This window comes from Dipodomys merriami, unplaced genomic scaffold (genome assembly GCF_024711535.1).
Source record: "Dipodomys merriami isolate MVZ:Mamm:240054 unplaced genomic scaffold, mDipMer1.0.p SCAF_8, whole genome shotgun sequence".
Lineage (NCBI taxonomy): Eukaryota > Metazoa > Chordata > Mammalia > Rodentia > Heteromyidae > Dipodomys > Dipodomys merriami.
In genome coordinates, this window is record NW_027206401.1 from 53667953 (window position 1) to 53686784 (window position 18832).

General features: G+C 42.4%; 1 protein-coding gene across 3 annotated transcripts in view; it reads right to left on the reverse strand.

The window, feature by feature from the left end:
• Nucleotides 1-18832, reverse strand: part of Adgrb3 (adhesion G protein-coupled receptor B3) — a 527596-nt gene that overhangs the window by 108730 nt on the left and 400034 nt on the right. The window lies entirely within an intron of this gene.

The window sequence follows — 18832 nt, forward strand, 5'->3', positions numbered from 1 at the left end:
TTCCTCATGTCTATGTCACAACCTTCGCCCCATTGTCGTAGGCTGTGTACTATATCCCACAGAGCTTCCAGAAGAATGGCTGTGACCCTCACATTCTTTATATAAAGACACTTCAATTCTGTAAAGATTTGATCCATTTTACTTTGCCTAATGCTTTGAGAATCAGGACAATTCCCAAGAGTTCATTTTAGGGCACATCTAGATTGAGGATGCGATAGTTCCTTTTATTATGTATGTTTATGGTTTTTCTTTATTGTTTTAAATCATGCATTTTCCGTTGTTATCTTTAAATAGTGGAACAACGGGGTTTCAATTCACTGTGTCAATTTACGTGAACAATACATCTTGGTTAGCGTCACTCTTTCCAGATACTTCTTAATTTGACAAGTCTTTGTTAGTATTCTATGAAAAAGAGCACCAAAATTACTTGGAATCTAAGTTCTAAGAAACTATAATGATCATAGCAGGCAGGGTAATATTTTACAAGTATAAAAATCACAGCCAGGCACTGGTGGCTCAAGCCTGTAATCCTAGCTACTCCGGAGGCTGAGGACTGAGGGTCTCAGTTCAAAGCTAGCCAGGGCAGGAAAAGCTATGAGACTCTTATCTCCAATTAGCCACCAGAAAACTGGAAGTGACACTGTGGGTCAAAGTGGCAGAGTGCTAGCCTTGAGCTGAAGAGCTCAGGGACAGTGCCTAGACCCCAAGTTCAAGCCTACAACTGGCCAAAAAGAACAAAAAAATAAACAAACCAGCCCCTTTCCATCAGCCCTGTTTTCAGTTCCCATGGATCCCCAGGAATTCCTCTGCTGCACCTAGAATGCTCCTGCCAGCAGGAGCAGAGGCGGTTTTCCAAAACCTCCTCTGTGAGTATGGCTCCATTTCTGAGCCAGAGCGAGCTTAAGTGCTTTCTTCCTGACACTGCGGGTTGCAGAGATTTTATTCACATACCCTCTTCCCAGCAAATAGGCTTTGGAAGCCTGGCTAGGTCTTCTGACATGGGGGAGTGTGCACAAACACACTCGGGCCTTCTCCAGGACAGAATGATGGCTGCATTTGTTCCAACAGGCCTGCCAACAAGCATTAAGCACACTTTGATGAGCTGGCCTGCATGGTTCTCAAGAGGAATCTCGTTTTCCCTTGATATGCCTGGCTAAGCTCTTCTATCACTGAAAGAAATTACAAGTGGATATCCAGGAGAGAGTGTGCACTGCAAATACACGACTCTCCCAACATTCGCTCTTCCCCTTGAAGACACTAATATGGGCCAGTCAAGTTAAGTCTTGACTATAATCAACAGCCAAAATGGAAAATAATTAACTTTTCCCCCATTTGTAGGATGCTTTTTTTTTGTCATTTGTTTTCCATTGAGTTTTGTACCGTTTTCTAGCAGAGGAGCTAGGTGGATGGTATTGTTTACTTCACATGGTACGACCAATAGTTAAGGAAGCCAGACGAGAAACTACTGTAAGGCCAGTAGAGAGTGAACAGTCAGGATGCAGGTCATTTTTAATTGAATGAGGAACGACATTCAAAAACAGCCACTCGGGGATATAATTATCAGACTTACAGTACTGGGCTTAAATGGCCACCAAAGAAATACATCACATTTCTTGACAACACAAAAAGTAAAAGAAAAACCACACTACGGAAAGCGCTACACTATGTATTCATGTTTCTGTATTACTAAAACAACCTCACAAGAAAAAACCAGAAATGGTCTCCTAGAGTAAAATGACTTTTCTATCAATGGATCTCTGGGGTGGGGTGGAGAAACTTGTGTCACTGCCTCCCTCGTGAAAGGACTGGGTGTTCTTAATAACATATGCCTCTTGAATAATGATGTTCATCATGTCTGCATTAATGCACAACAGAATACCTGTTTCAGGTATCTATTTAGGTGTTGAGTTCATTAGTAGCCTGATGCAGAATAAGTAGTCTTTAAAAAAAAATCTAGTCAATAAAATTTAAACAGCGTTTTATGGACTGAATATTAACCAAGGGGCTTTAAAACACCTTCCCAGTCAGGGGCCAGTGGCTCATGTCTGTAATTCCAGCTGCTCATGGGTGTCTTGGCTCCTCTAAGGCCGTGCACCATGGGGCTCACGAGTGACCTGGCTCCTCTAAAGCCATGCATGGGGGCCTTGCTGTGCACAGCCTGGTAGCGGGCTCTGGGTCATGCACATGGAGCTGGTCACTGCCCTTCCCACTGAGCGGACATGAGGTCACCAACACCCACGGGAGCCCTGCCTGCAAACAACAGCCTGGCTCCTGGGAATCCACAAGTGCTTTCATCGGCTGTTTCTGAGGAGGTCTGAGTGGGCTGTGTTTCATGCATGGGGCACAGGTGAGTTAAGGAGGGAGACGTGAGAGGCGGGGGATGGCCAGGCTGGGGCTTGGCAAGCCCCGCGGGAAGCCCAGAGCGCCCCTGTGGAAGAGCTCTGCCAGTAAGGCTCTATGAGGCAGGCACGGGGAATGTGGCTGGTGGTCCATGGCAGTGCACAGCTGGTCTTTGAGTGGCGAGCCAGAATGCCAGGACTGTGCTGAAGGAAATGAGTGAATGGACATGTGGAGACACAGGAGGAGAACACAGGACCCAGAGAGAGTGGGGGCCTTAGGCCACGAGACTGGATTGGGGTTCATGTCACACTCCACAGAACATCTTTAAGTCACGAGGGGGTTATGATGGAGAAGGGGGAGAGACCTGACAGTGTGGCAGAGCCAGCGGAGGGCGACCCCTTCCCCCCAGGAGAAGGGAAGTTCTCTGTGTTTGGAATCGTGATAACTTCTAGCAATCCTTCGGGACCCAGGGCTTAGGGCTTACCAATGACCGTTAGCGGCCTGGCCAGGGCGCCCAGCCAGCTTCCACCCAAGCTCGTGACTCCTGGAGAAGGACACCCGCATGGTCTTTAGAGTCACCAGTCACAGGCAGCCATGGGTAACTGGTGCAGATCGTCCTTCTCACTGCAAGGACGCACTCTTTCCCCGGGGAGATGGGATAACTGTTGCAGGTTAATCAACAGACCTTTCTAAAGGGAAATAGGCTCTTAACAAAACAAAAGCTTCAGTGGGTGCAGGTGGCTCATGCCTATAATTCTAGTGACTCAGGAGGCTGAGATCTGAGGATGGAGGTTCCAAGTCATCCCCAGCAGGAAAGTTGTGGAGATTCTTATCTCCAATGAATCAGCAAAACCCCAGAAGTGGAGCTGTGGCTCAAGTGGTAAAGTTCTAGCCTTGAACAAGAAAGCTAAGGGACAGCACCCAGGTCCCAAGATCAAGCCAGCCCCATACCAGCATGAGTGCACACTGTGCATACATGTGTGCGCGCACACACATACACACACACACACACACACACACACACACACACAAAATGTTAGATATCTATATGGAAAAAAATCCAGAAAAGAAGAACTATTTTGTATTTTGTAGAAGTGAAAACACCATTTTATCCATGAGAAAATCACTTTAAAAGATAAACACAATTTCATTTCCAATGGGAAATTAAACATATAAAGATATATAATAAAATAAGTAAAATATAAAACATGTTCATTGAGAACCTTGTTAGCTATGTATATTTGTTCATGCCTCACTTACCAAAGTCACATTTGTAGAAGTGTGTAAAATATAAGTGTTTTATAGCCTGACATAGAACATTTATACAAGCCTTCAACATGAATTAAAATTCTATTGATATTTCTACTGTTAAAGATAATCATTTCCTCTTTACATTACAGCTGAAACCTTAACCTTTGATTCCATCCACCAGCAGACTAGAATAACTATAAATGTTACAATTACTCACTTTGAATTTCATACTTCTTAAATTTCATTTTTAAGACCTAGATTCACTCAGTCATATGTCTACCTTTTCTTCAAGGACCATGATTTAAAATTAAATGACTAGCTATCACAGAAGAAGAGAGAAAAGAGACTATGCAAATATGCCTTTTATTTTTTTCTTGGTAGTAATAAGCAGTAGTGTTTGGTCTTTAGTTCTATAGTTTGCGGTACAAATGCTTAACACCTAATATCCACAACAATATTCAACTTTAAGTTAGTAGGAAGAGGAAGTATAGGTAGAGGAAGACTGAATTTGAGAGGGATTAGCTACTCTGCCCTATTTTCTGTTTCAGATGCTAATTCTCTGCCTAAAATTCTCAGATAGGAGATTTTTCTTCTAATAAAGGCCTTAGCATTTGTTGCTCTATTTAAGAAATTTTCTTTTACAAAGAAAGCTGGTTTTGTTGTCTCATGTTGGGTGTTACCTACTTTTAGCTTCTTCGATTTATAAAATGTCCTATTTGGTTGTGAGTGATTTAATTCGTGTTCTATTTCATATTTTTATATACTGGCAAGCAGCACTCATAATAAGAAATTTTGTGTTTAGTTCTTGTTCCAAGAAAAAGGGCTTCAAAGTGCTTTGCCCCCTGTAATCTCCGCAGAGGCTCTGAACGCCTGCCAGAGGCTCCCGGCCCCAGCTCCACAGGCAACACAAGCTAAACCTCCAGAAGCTATTTTGGAGCTGGAGGTCATTTTTACATAAAAGCATCCACCTAAAAATAAGCTCTTCTCCATGTGTACTGTAGTCCTTCCCTGTTTTCATACACCAGTGCTTCTAGAAAACTCACAATGGCAAAGGTAGGCAAACAATGGCTCCTGTCCAAGCTCCGCCCTGCCCATTTCTTTCTGTTCAGTTCTATTTCAGACCCACGGCAGGCAGCAGAGTTTAAGATTAAACAGAGCCTGACTAGCTATAAAGCCTGGAATACTTGCCATATGGTCTGTTGCCCTAAAGGTTTGCCCTACTCGCAAACAGGTTCTGCAGTATCCATGAAAAGCTCCCACCTGTCCATTTCACAGTATTTACATCTCCTACTGAGACAAACTTTGCCTTGGCCAAAAGATCTCCAGTGACAAGCAGTACACTAGCATGTGCGCACATGCACGCACACGCGCGCACACGTGCACACACACACACACACACACACACACACACACACAAACACACCCTTGTGCAGACGGAGAGGCAAGCAGAAGGGCATAGGGACTGCAGGGGAGTCTGCCACCAGAGCCAGGGTGGGCTCCGTGACAGAATGCTTGGCTAGCATGCTCAAGGCCCTGAGTTCAATCCCCAGCTCTGCAAGGAAAGACCAGCCTATGACAAGTTCAAGGGCCTTTAGCTTTTGTATCTGTGAGAAAAATGTGTATTAAAATTCACTTTGTATGTTTCTATTTAGCACATGAATACATTAGAGTGTTAGAAATTCTTATGGTTGGTTGGACTGTATGGTCGGCTGGACTGTATGGTTTCTTGATGACACCAGCAGAACTTCTGATCCATTCATATTGTCACAGAGCCTTGGTTTCAAAGGGGCTGAGATGCAGGGAGACCATGTTGGAGGAGGCATCATCAGGATGCCTCCTGGACCATCAGGACTGCACTGCCCGTGTCTGACTCACTGCTCCTACAGCACCACCCAGCTTCCAACGAAGATGCCCTGCCTTTCCGCAAAGCTCACACTTTTCTCTCTATCAGTTACATTAAGCACGCTCACTTTACCTTGCACATGGGCCCTGTTTGTTTTTTGAGAGGCAGATTTTCATGATATGAAGGTCAGGAAAACACTCAGAAGATCTAAACCCAGTGGGTGGCACCGCAGGACAAACTAGAAATTTTTGGTATCAGCTGAACTGTGGAATGCACATGGGCAGGTATTTAAAATGGTTTTGAAATTCCTTAAAAATTACTATTATTATTGTTTTCTTGCCATATTTAAGTCAAAACCCTGTATCATAAATTCACAAATAAAGCAGGCTTACGTTGTGTGCTCAGAAGTGAAAGGTGAAAATGTCATGGAGAGAGAAGTTTCTAATTTTCCTACTGTTTAATTATAAGACAGAAAAATCAATAATCTTCAACCTTTTTGTAAGATTCCAGGAGACCCACTCAACTTCGCAAGTTTTGACTCAGCCCATACCAAGGCAAAATCAGATTCAACTCAACCATCTCTCTCCTAAGCAAGGTGCCAAAAACATGTAATAAGTTGCCAGTGTACCCCCCCCCAGAACTTCCCTTTTCTCCTCGTAAAATGGCAAGAAAAAATTGACCACAGTTGCAATTACTCCATGCAAGATCTCCAGAGCAGAGTGGGCTGTGCGCTTATTGCTTTACCATCAGCAGACACAGCCACCACCTCAGCCCTTCACTCAACACTACTGGTTGCAGACCATGCAGAATGCTAACAGCACAGCTAATGGTTTTAAAGAAAGAAGCAGAAAAACACCTCTCTTGAGGATCACAGACATTAAAATTGATCATAAACCAATAATAGTGAAACATGAGATTAGTGCTAAATACCACACTCTAATCCAGGCGCCGTGGGACAGAGGGGCATGCAGCAGAAGTGTCACAGAGCTCACTGCACATGCCATCTCCTGGGGTGGATGGTGCTCACAGGGAACAGCAAAGACCAATGCAGGGCACAGAGGCAAAGGAGCTCTGCAGACATGAGAAAAGAGGAGTTGGGGTCCTTAGCAGGGAGCAGAAAATTGGAAATGATATCCAGCTCCTATTACCAGGCCACACATCCTAGTGGAGTCAGTATTAGCCTGGAGGGAGAGACTATTTTTATAGCTCATACTCCCAAAAGGATGCCTTTTCTATTTCTCACAAAGTCACCTTCTGTCCCAGAGGCCATGGCGAGTGGGGTGTTCAGAACAGGGAGCTGTTCTCTCAAGGCCTCAAGGCCTGTCGTAGAGTCTAAGGCAGGGGAATGACACAAGCAGATGCTTCGTCTTGCTGTATGTTTCAGATCTTGCTCACAGTGCTACAGAGCATGAACTGCTATAAACAGAGGCTAGAGAAGCCCACCAGAATGAATAATGCCATGATAGAGCTAGGCACCAGTGGCTCACACCTGTAATCCTAGCTACTCTGGAGGCTGAGATCTGAGTTTGAGGCCAACCAGGGCGGAACAGTGTGGAAGACTCTTAGACCTGTGTGATCCCCAAAAAGCCAGAAGTGGAGCTGTGGCTCACATAGTAGAGGGTTCACCTTGGAGCTAAGGAACAGTGCCTAGGCCCTGAGTTCATGCCCCAGCACTGGTACACATACAGAAAAATGTATGTTAATCCAACTGAGCAGTTAGGAGAGCCACATCTAAAATGGAGAAGAAGGATGTAGGACTGTTCAACTCAGGGGTTTCTTTATGTTGCCTGGAGACATTTTGTGTAATTCCTGATGATGGATGAGGAGATGGTATACAGGGCCCTGGCTTTCTTCGAAGCAATTGCAGCATGGTATGAGACTTGTGTTCTGCCTCTCTGGGAGTTCCTTCTAACTCTGGAGCTGGAGCTGGGAAGCTTCACCCAGTCTCCATACAGCCCTATTATCCCATGGCTATTCTGGGCTTCTGTGTCCCAGCATTTCAGCAATGTCTACTGCCACATAGCTTTCCTCTGACCCTCTGCGATCCCACACCCATCTTTTTTATTGATCTTTGAGCTGGTTCTTAACACAGGAGTCTGGAAATGTATGACTGACAGTAGAAGTTACAGTGGGGTAAGAGCATCCAAACCCCCCCAACCCTCCTATCTCCCACTTTGTTAACTCTGTATCTGCAGACAAATGAGCCTGTGACAGTCAGCTTCTAGAAACGAAGAAACCAACCCTCTGTTCTTGCTTGATGAAAGTTTGAGGAACCCCCAAGAACAGGAGTGGAAGCAACGAGAAGCCTCAAAATGGCCTCAAGTGAATCACATGTAAGCCCAACATTTAAATCCTTTATACAAACATCATAGCAGGTAAACAGATTAGATTTTAATAATTCTAAATAAGATGCTTTCGCTTTAGCCATTAGAATCACACAGATACGTGAGAGATAATAAACACATATCTGGGCCATTATCAGTAAGATATGCCTTCTAGGAGAGACTTATAACTAAGCCCATTTCTTTGTAATGTTATGAAAATCATTAACATGACTTATAAAAAGATCCACATTTGTTAGGTTTCAAAGTCTACTTAGCTAAAATGCAGGAATGAGATCACCAGGATACCATGCCAGGAATCAGTTCAAGCTTTAAAAAGGCCAGGGAAATAGACCTACAACTACTTATGGATATTAGCTTCATAGGCCTAATTGGCAGATTCAAGTAAATGAATTTATATTCATTTACTTATTCACCCAATAACCATTTGTTATACTTTTACTGTGTTGAATCTATATACTGGCAATGATTGTTGTTATTTGTTTTGTTTTGTTTTGCCAGTCCTGGGGCGTGAACTCTGGGCCTGGGCACTGTCCCTGAGCTTTTTGCTCAGGGCTAGTGCTCTACCACTTGAGCCACAACTCCATTTCTGGCTTTTTGGTGGTTCACAGGAGATAATAGTTTCACCGACTTTTTTTGCCCAGGCTGGCTCTGAACCACAATCCTAGATCTCAGCCTCTTGAGTAGCAAGCCTTACAGATGTGAGCCACCAGTGCCCACCTGATAGTGAATTTACAAATGGCTAAACCTGAAGCCTTGTCATGTACGGAAGTGGGTGAGGGAGTGTACCAGGAGGAATTCACTGGTGGTCAGGGGTCTCAGAGCAGGAACAGCCAGAGGACAGAGGAGGCTCTCTCAGAGAAAGGGAAAGAGGACTGAGCAGGAACACCCACAGGTAGACAAGACTGTTAGCCCGTGAGGGAGGGACAGTGCTCTGTGGTGAAGAACAGCATGGAACAGGGAAGCCAAATAGTTTATGATGGAGGAACACTGCCCTGAGATGAAGAACAGCCTGGAACAGAGGTTGATCTTGATCAACTATACACAGCTTGCTATTGTAGACATAATAAAATAGAACTCAGAGAGGTGGTGAGGTCAGATGGCTATGTTTAATGTCAGTACCTCCCAAGCTTAATGAGCAGAAGAACTTTTCCAAACCGAATCTGTCCCTGAGTTCCAACAGATCATTCATGGAAAGCAGCACTAAAATGTTCATGGATAAAAATACGACCCCTTATTTATGCCTGCTGAGTTTGAAAATCACTTCTGTAGCTGTCATGGCAGTGACTGGCTTGGGAAGTGAGCACTGAGTTCTAGAAGAGAGAGGGTTTGATGACACTCAAAGCAGTGGTGGTGAAGATGACCAGATACAGGAGGAAGAGCTGGGTGTGGTAGACATGTGAGGATTCAGCTGGTGGTGAAGATAACCAGATACAGGAGGAAGAGCTGGGTATAGTAGACATGTAAGGACTCAGCTGGCATACAGAGACAACTGCCAACACCCACATGGAGAGGACTGATAAAACCCACACAGAGATGACTGATAACACCCACATGGAGATGACTGATAACACCCACATGGAGATGACTGACAGCACCCACATGGAGAGGACTGATAAAACCCACACAGAGATGACTGATAACACCCACATGGAGTTGACTGACAACACCCACATGGAGATGACTGACAGCACCCCCACAGCGATGACAACACCCACATGGTGAGGACTGATAACACCCACATGGAGACAACTGACAACACCCACCCAGAGATGACTGACGACACCAGAGATGACTGACAACACCCAGAGATGACTGACAACACCCACATAGAGATGGTGGACAACACCCACAGGGAGATGATTGCCAACACCCACACAGAGACAATTGCCAACATCCACAGGGAGATGACTGCCAACACCCAAAGATGACTGCCAACACCCACAAAGACAACTGCCAACATCCATATAGAGGCACAAGAAAGTCACAGAAGAATTAGGTGAAACAGTGAATGTTCCACCCAGTTAAAGTCATTCATGACTAAACACTCTAATTTGATCCTTTTTTTCTTTTTCTTTCTTTTGCCAATCTTGGGGCTTGAACTCAGGGCCTGAGTGTTATTTCTGACCTTCTGCTCAAGGCTAGCACTCTACCACTTGATCTGCAGCCTTTTCTGAGTAGTTTATTGGAGATAAGAGTATCATGGACTTTCCTGCCTGGGCTAGTTTCAAACTGTGATCTTCAGATCTCAGACTCCTAAGTACAGAGGAGAGTTACCAGCACTAGGCTTAATTTGGTCCAGTTTGACTAATTATCTCTTTATAAACTACAGAACAGAAAACTCCTCTATAGAAAACATTTTAAAGTACAAAACTGAACGAAGACAACTGTGAAGAATGTGTTTCAGAGCACTCTGTGACAGAGTTTGTCTATCTCTTTTGCAAGATGGAACTGGAAGACAGAGCCTGACAGAAGTCGTTGCTGTGTCCATATAGTGCTCACAGGGGAGACACCCTGAGACATCGTTAAGAGGAGGCCCAAGACTGTTAGCTGACACCTGTCTCTCGAGACTGAAGCTCTGTTGTGTTGCCCTTTTACATTTCCCTGTTTGTCAAAATATTAAGCATTTGTGCATGACGGGCTGCTTGAAATTCCTTTTATAATACTTCGGTATTTTCAATATGAACACATACACGTGTTCACAAGTGTGTCAGTGAATGCAACCTTGATTCAAGAGTGCTCCAGGAATGCCCCAGTGTTTGTGTGTGTGCACTGTGTGTGTGTGCATGTATTCTGTGCATGTGTGCATATATGTGTGCATGCACTACATATGCATGTGTGCGTATGTGTGTGCATGCACTGTGTGCGTGGGCATTATGCGTGTATGCGTGCATTGTAGGGGGGCATTGTGTATGTATATGTGTGTGTGCATTGTGTGTGCGTGTGAGGGGGGAAGAGAGAAAGACAGACATGGACTTAGCAAACCAAACCCCACTGCGGAGGCAGAGGTGGGCCTGGGACGCGTTTTGCCCTCCCCTCCCAGGTGTGGTGCCCCCTGGCATGGAGCTCCCTGGCTCAGGACCTGGCTGCTGCTCCACCTGCCTCATGTCAGAACCCCACCAACAGCCCACCTGGAGTCCCAGTGACCCCTGGGCCCATTTCATTCTGCTTTTTATTACTCTTAATTTCTCTTCTTTTGTAATCCCTGATTAGAACAATAATTAAACCATGCTCATGCACAGTTACTTCCTTTGCTTCAGCTGCAGTATTTTGCCCCCTCCCACCTCCTTGCTTCCTCTTGCCTGTACCCTCTTATGTTTTACCACTTCAAGTTTAAATCTTACAACAATGGCATTTTTTCCTTACCTTGCTACAATGGTGACTGGGATGCGGATAATGTGGCTAGTTGTTTACAAAGGTCTGGTTTGGCTTTGATTTGGTAACTTTGTTACTCATGAGTTATGTCACCAGGGCACTGCTGACAAACACTGCCACAACCCAGAAGATAATCTAACGGTAAGCCTTTCAGTAAACTAAAACCACTAACCAATGGCTTGACTTTAAAATATCAGAAAAAAGTGAACCATACCAGATAAGTAGACAGGCAAATGCAGAGTGGAGGGGAATCAAACTATAAAACCAATGCAGTGCCAGGAATTAGGACACACCTTCCAGTAATGACTGAGTGTGGGCAGCACCAGTTCTGCAGTCACTCAACCAACTGGTGAACTGAAACAAAACCCAACCATTTTTAGCCTATAGAAATGCATCTTGAAGACGAAGGCAAACACAACCTTAAAGTTAATGGATAGAAAGTGTTTTTCAAGCAGACACACCATGAAGGCAATCAGGAGTAGCTACAGGCATCGAGGACTAGGCAGATGTCAAAACGAAGTTAGTCAGAAGAGACAAAGAAGGTCACCGCTCACTGATAAATGAAAAAAATGCGTAAGATGATATGAATTACAGACAGGAATGCATCAAAAGTGGGCTTGCCTACACAAAATAAATACATAGAAGTTCCAAGAGATGCTTACATAGTAACAGTGGGTGGCTTTAACCCCTAGTCTCACCAATAGATGCTCATGTAGACCAAACACCAACAATAACAAAGAAACCTCAAAATTAAATGATACTACAGATCAAATAGATATATCGCATGTCTGTAGAGTGCACCATCTGATAGCCTCAGAAGGCACATTCTTCTGGAACTTTCTCCAAAACAGACACATTTTAGCACAAACAGCAAGACTAGCAAGTAGAACTTTTTTGTCAGACCACAATAAGAAACCAATAAGAAAAACTAAGAAAACAGTCAAATACACGAACACCGAACAATTCACTTTTGAAAGATCACTGCGTTGTTGAAAATAAACACACCCTAGAATCAAAGAAAATTGTAAACATAACTTTTAGAACCTTTGAGACATAGCAAAGGAAGTGCTAATAGGAAAGTTCACAGGTATAAAGTGCCTACATTAAAAAATAAGAGAAATCTGAAATAAATAACCTAACAATTCACCTCAAACTCCTAGAGAAACAAGGATAATCCAAACCCAAGGACAGTAGATTGACATAATTAATAAAGATCAGGTCAGAAGTTAATGAAATGGAGACATTTTGGAACAATGCAAAGAATCATTGAAACAAAAGATCGATCCTTTGAAAAGATAAACAACATAGACTAATTGTTAAACTTACAAAAAAAAGACAGAAAAGGGAAGTGGCGCTATAGCTCAAGTGGTAGAGCGCTTGCCTTGAGCTGAAGAGCTGAGGGACAGCACCCAGGCCCAGAGTTCAAGCCCCACGGCCGACAAAAAAAAAAAACAAAAAACAAAAAAAAAAGACAGAAAAGACTCAAATTAATGGATGAAGATCACAACAAATGTCAATGAGAATACTTTGAAAACCCATATTCTTACAGAAAATCTAGCAGAAATTGATACATTTCTAGATGTTTATAACCTACTAATTGAACAAATGGTCACAACCCACAGAAACAGGTGTATGGCAGGAAGTTAAATAGAAGCAGTGACAAAGAAGACACAGGGGCCAGGTGGGATCCTTGTTGAATCCTGCAAACCTTCATATACAATGAATTCTATCCTTCCATCAAAAAGAATGGCACTGCCCCACTCATAAGGAAATGGAAAGGCTTGGGAAAAATCATATTAAGTGGAGTAAGCCAGACTCAAAGCAACATAGGTCCCATGGTTTCTCCTATTTGCGATAATTAGTATATGTCTAGGATAATCTCAGCAGATGAGCAGAATAGCTCAATAGCTATGTACAGCTGATCATATAAGATGATGCTAACCAAAATGAACTTCAAGACATGGACACAAGAGGTTTTTTTTGTTGTTGTTTTTAATGTACTATGTGATTTTTTCTTTTGTATGTTCTTCCCCCTATGGTATATCCCCTGTTGTCACTGTATTTGATTTTGGTACCCTGGTATTGGATATATTTATTTGAATTAGGGAAGAGAAGGGGAACAACAGAATGTGAGACAAAGGACAAGGGGGTGCAAAGCAACAGCAGCATTCACAAGACAATATGTTGGAAACGATCTGTACAACTTGGTGGGGGCGCTGGAGGGAGGGAAAGTAGAAAAATGAAGGAAGGGGTAACAAGTTTGACAAGAAACGTACTTATTCCCTTACTTATTTAATTTTAACCCCTTTATACATCACCTTGAAAATAAAAAAGAAAAATTAAAGAAAATTAAAGCAAAAAAAAAAAAAAAGAATTCACATCAGCACTTCTCCAACTATTCCATAGGACAGAAAAGCAAGGTCAGCGTCACCTGATGCCAAAATTACATCAGGACATAATCACACAACAATTTCCCAATTTTTCTGATGAACACAAACACAAAAATTCTCACTAAAATACATATAAACAGAATGGATATGTTACATTAAGACCCCGTTTACAACCACTTGATGATAATAATGAAGAGCAAAACATTTACAAACTAAATTCAACAACACATTGGAAAAAAAACATATAACATGATTTTAATTTCATTCTAAGAAAGCAAGAATGCTTCAGCATACAAAAGCCAATAAACTGTAACACAGCATATAAACAGAATCAAGGACAAAAATCACATGATTGTCACAACAGATGCAGAAAAAGCTATTGATAAAACTCAAACCCATGATGAAAGAAAGTAGGAATAGAAGAAATTATGGATACAAGGACTATAACTCAACATAATGGGTATATTTGATTAACCTGTAGGCAACATCATTCCAAATGGGGAAAGACTGAAATCATGTTTTGACAGAACTAGGGAAGCAAAGCCTAAGGTCAACCTGAATAGTCAAAGTTATCCTGAGCAAACGCAGTCATGTCGCAGCCACCGTGACAACTGATTCACAATTCTACCACAGGGCATGCACGGGGCCCACTCTGACATCCAGAGCAGCGGACGAAGACCCAGAAAAGCCCCACAGCCAGCGATGGCTGGTTCTGACAGGGCACCAACAACCTCTGGTAGAAAACAGCCTCTTCAACAAGTAGTGCTGAGAAACTGAGAGTTCTGCATGTGTCGATAAACAGAACTAGCCTCTTCTCTCTCACCCTTAAAAATTAGCTCAAAATAGATGAAAGATTTTAATGCAAGACTTGAAATTTTGGAACCACCACAAGAAAATACAGGAAAACCCTTTAAGATATAGGCATTTATAATTAAAAAAAAATAAACTCTAATGGCTCAGCAAATAATAAGGAATAACAAATGAAACTGTATCATATTACAAAGCCCACAAGTGGCTCATACCTGTAATCCCAGCTACTCAGGAGCCTCAGATCTGAGAATTGTGGTTCAAAGACAGCCTGGGCAGGAAAATCCATGACATTCTTATTATAATGATCCACCAAAAAGCTGGAAGTGGAGCTGTGGCTCAAGTGGTAGAGCACTAGCCATGTGCAAAAAAGCTCACGGACAGTGTCCAGGTCCTGCGTTCAAGCCCCAGGTCCAGCACAAAATAATAAACTTCATGTGATTCTGCTATGCCACTCTTGGGCATACATCTTAGGGAATAAGTCAGCACATGATTAGATGCCTGTACACCAGGTCTTCCACATTACTACCTACAATGGCCATACAATGCAATCAGCCCATCTGAAAATCAGCCAGTGAACAGGTAAAGGAAGCACGGTGTACGTACACCATGGGGTATTCCTTAGCTGTAATGAGGAACAAAATGAAGTCATTTGCAGGAAAATGGATGGAACTAGAAATGCCATTATGTAAAGTAAAATAAGCTAGACTGAGAAAGAAAAATATCATGTTCTCTCTCATACGTAGAGAGAGTGTCTCAGACTTATAATTCTAGTTAATCAGGAGATTGGGATCTAATGGTGCTGGTCCTGGTTCAAAGCCAGCTGTGTAGGAACGTCCATGTGACTCTTATTTCCAGTCAACCACCAAAATGCTGGTAATGGAGCTCTGACTCAAGTGATAGCTGCAGCCCTGTGCAAAAAAGCTAAAGAATAGGGTCTAGATGCTGCATTTGAGTTCTGATGCATGCATGAGTGTGTATGAGTGCACACATACACACAGCAAGACTGTAAAACAGGTGCTGTTTGGATGTGAGGACCAGTGGGAGAGGAGGGTAACTGGGTAGGGGGTGAAGGGGCAGAAGTATTCTACAGACATGAAAAGGTTAAGAAAAGGTTGAATTTGAGCAGGGCTAGTAACTGAATCTCTAGTCTGGTGCTCTGAACACATGTCTATTTTAAATAACAGGATGTTGTGGCTTGTTTCTGTCTCCGTTTGAAAGTGAGGGGAGACCCTCAGCGGTGAAATAATCAGGTCAATCACATCTCAACAAGTCATTCAGGAAAGACCGTATGACAGCACTTTGGGCTCTTGTGGACACCAGTGTGAAACCCTGGCACTTGTACAAACTAGCCATGACAACGCTCAGATGCAGCTCCAAACAATTTGTTCATCAAGAATCTCTCTCAGGTATTTCCATTCTCCCAAGTGGTTCCTCAACGCCCCCCTCAAACCATGCCAGGGGCCTCGAGAGGCCATCATATTGATGGCAAAGTGTCCACAGCGGCTCAAGGGCGAGGCCTGCACAATCCAGCAACACCGCCGCCTCCAGGCAGTGTTTATAACCTTTTAGAAAGCATTTTCTTGGAGTTTATACCGATCATTTTTATATAGATGGTATACATTTTTCCTTCATTTGAAAATGATTAATTTATATTGTAAAACAGGTATAGATTTTCACAAACCAAAATATCCATTTAAAATCAAATTTAATTCAATCCAAAACATGAAAGAATAAAATTATTCCCACTAGAAAATCTGACATTGCTGAGGGAATTAAATAAAATTCCAGGGTTTTTTTTCCCTATTTTTATCTCTTAGTCACTCTAATGTGAATAGTCCTAAGATTTCAAAAACATGTATGCAGAACTAATAATGCAAAACTAATGTAGGATAAAAGGAAACCACATAATCACCACCACCTACTGCCTCCCAACCCCAGCCCAAGCATTGACAACCAGCAGCAAAGTAGACTCCTCAATCTGGAAGAGAGACATTGTATCCTAAACTGCACACAGCTGTTCTGTAGTTAGAGAAGCTAAGCTATGCCATGCCCCCCCCACACACACACTATAAGCAGAATCGTACAACCAGAAATTACAAGCAAACAACACTCATCTAATCTTGCCTTTGCCCTTGATATAGTATTTGAAGGCATCAAAAAGTCATTCTCAAAAACAAAAAACAAAAACCAGACATTCTTATGAAAAAGAAGAGACCCTACAAGGGCTGAAGTGGTGAAGCAGAATATGATTCTCTGAGAAAAGTTTAGTCTCTAGAACTTGCTATCCTGCAGAACTGCACACTACGTGCAGAAGCACCAACCACAGCAGCCATACTTAAGTGCAGCCAGTCCAAACGGACTTTGTACAAAATACATGCCAAATTTAACTGGCAAACTATTGTATTAATAAAGTTCATGTTAATTACATGTTGAAATGGCAATATTACAGATATATTGAGAAAAGCATTAAAATACATTAAGAAAGAATTTCCCCTATTTTCTTCAATGTAGCCACTAAAAATGTAAATAAGGCTACATTTATGTCTTGTGCTGTATTTCTTTGGCATAGCTACTTAGACATTCTAAATAGAAGTATAGCTTGTCGAAAATTCCATTACATTACTTGGCTGAGAACTGGCATAAAGTAACACCAAAACACCAAACCTCTATTACACAGCCTAAGACAGTCCTCAAGTGTATATCCTGCTGGATATTTGACACTTGCACAGCAGTGAGAGGTGTAACTCTGAAGGTAAAAAGTGACCAGAAGGGAGGATATTGTAGGACATACTCTAAAAGCAGGAACTCAAGCTGACTCTAGCTCCATTTGTTTTCTGGTTCATGTGTGCAATTCTTACTTCAGAAAGCTCTATTTTCCTGACAGAAGTTACAGGAAAATCCATTAACAACTGAGACCATGCATTAACCAAAGAAATGACAACGTGATCTGAAGTCCAGCTAGCTTATCAATGGAAGGAAGGAGGAGATAGCATGAGCATTTAAAATCTTCCTCATGACCCAGCCTCTCCTTGCTCTGTATCTCCTCTCCCTCACTTCCTCCTCCTTGCCTTTCCTTCTTCTCCTCAGGTTGCCGGTTGCTGAGTATTTCCCATCCACAGACTCCTCCCCACAGCAACTGGCATCTCTGAGTATTTCCTGTCCACAGACTCCGCCCCACAGCAGTTGCATCTAGTATTTCCCATCCATAGACTCCTCCCCACAGCAGTTGCATTTCAGTATTTCCCATCCATCGACTCCTCCTCACAGCAGTTGGCATCTCTGAGTATTTCCCATCCACAGACTCCGCCCCACAGCAGTTAGTGTCTCTGGCACACCTGGTTTCTCTTTCTCTTTTGTGGCTGCTTTTGCTGTGTACTTCTTTTTTTTAAAAAAAAAAAAAAGTCATATCAAATGTTCATGAAGTGGACTTGTACTATGTTTTAATGATTCTTAACATTTTTTGACTTCTTTATAAACAAGATGCAAGAAGGATTTTTTTAAAGCATTCAAGAACATGAAAGTGCTTTTTTGCTTCTCTAAGACCCTTGGTTGGGTTGTTGTTTCCGTTCTGTCTTTCAGAGTTGGTGGCCTTCCCCTTTGGGCACTTCTCTGGTCTAGGCAATGAGATTCAAACCAAGCAACATCCATCTCAATCACTGGGATGGGCACTAGGCTGGCCCAGACCAGTCACCTCTGGGGGCTGAGGAGTTCTGATACAAAGGGGAGGCCTGGCTGATCTGTAGTCCCAGACTTGCACACATGTCCTTCAGAACCGCTTAAGTCCATGGACCTACCAAACAGTGTGTTTTGTTTTTTTAAAAAAATAAAAGTTAATGAAGCAAATGTTGAATTATTGCCTTTAATGTCTGAAAAAAGGAAATATTGAAGGACAAGATTGGTATGATTAATGAAAAGTACATTTCCAAGTGGTTTTCACAGAACCCCTCTCAGGCTAGGATGACATTTTATATTAAGAGTTTCTTGGAATGCATTTCCAAAAATAGTTCAGTAGAGAGTCATTTCTGGCTAAAAAAAGAGAAAAGAAAAACAACCCGTAGCCATCCAACTCACATGTACTGGTCAACACATATAAACAAGATACACAGTAGTTTTATATTCTGCTAAAAAGTGATAATGTGGTTAAATAACTGAATGTTGGTTAAGTACCAAATATTTTTAGTTAGGGAAAAGTTACAAGAAGTATAAACTAGATCTCTGGTGGCTTCCAGCTAGCACTCTTTCTGATCACTGCTTGTATTTATAAGGAGGTAGATTTCCAAAGCAATGGTATAAATCCATACAACTGTCTGTCAGGAATTAGATTGTTAATATATTGGACCAAGACTCAGGTACTACATCTGGTTACAGTCAACTATTTCAATTGGGCTAACAAATCAAAACACACGTTTTTGTTTTCTCACAGCTATGAACTCACAGAGCTTTTAGCAAATGTTTAACATGCATTCTTGCTATTATAGCAT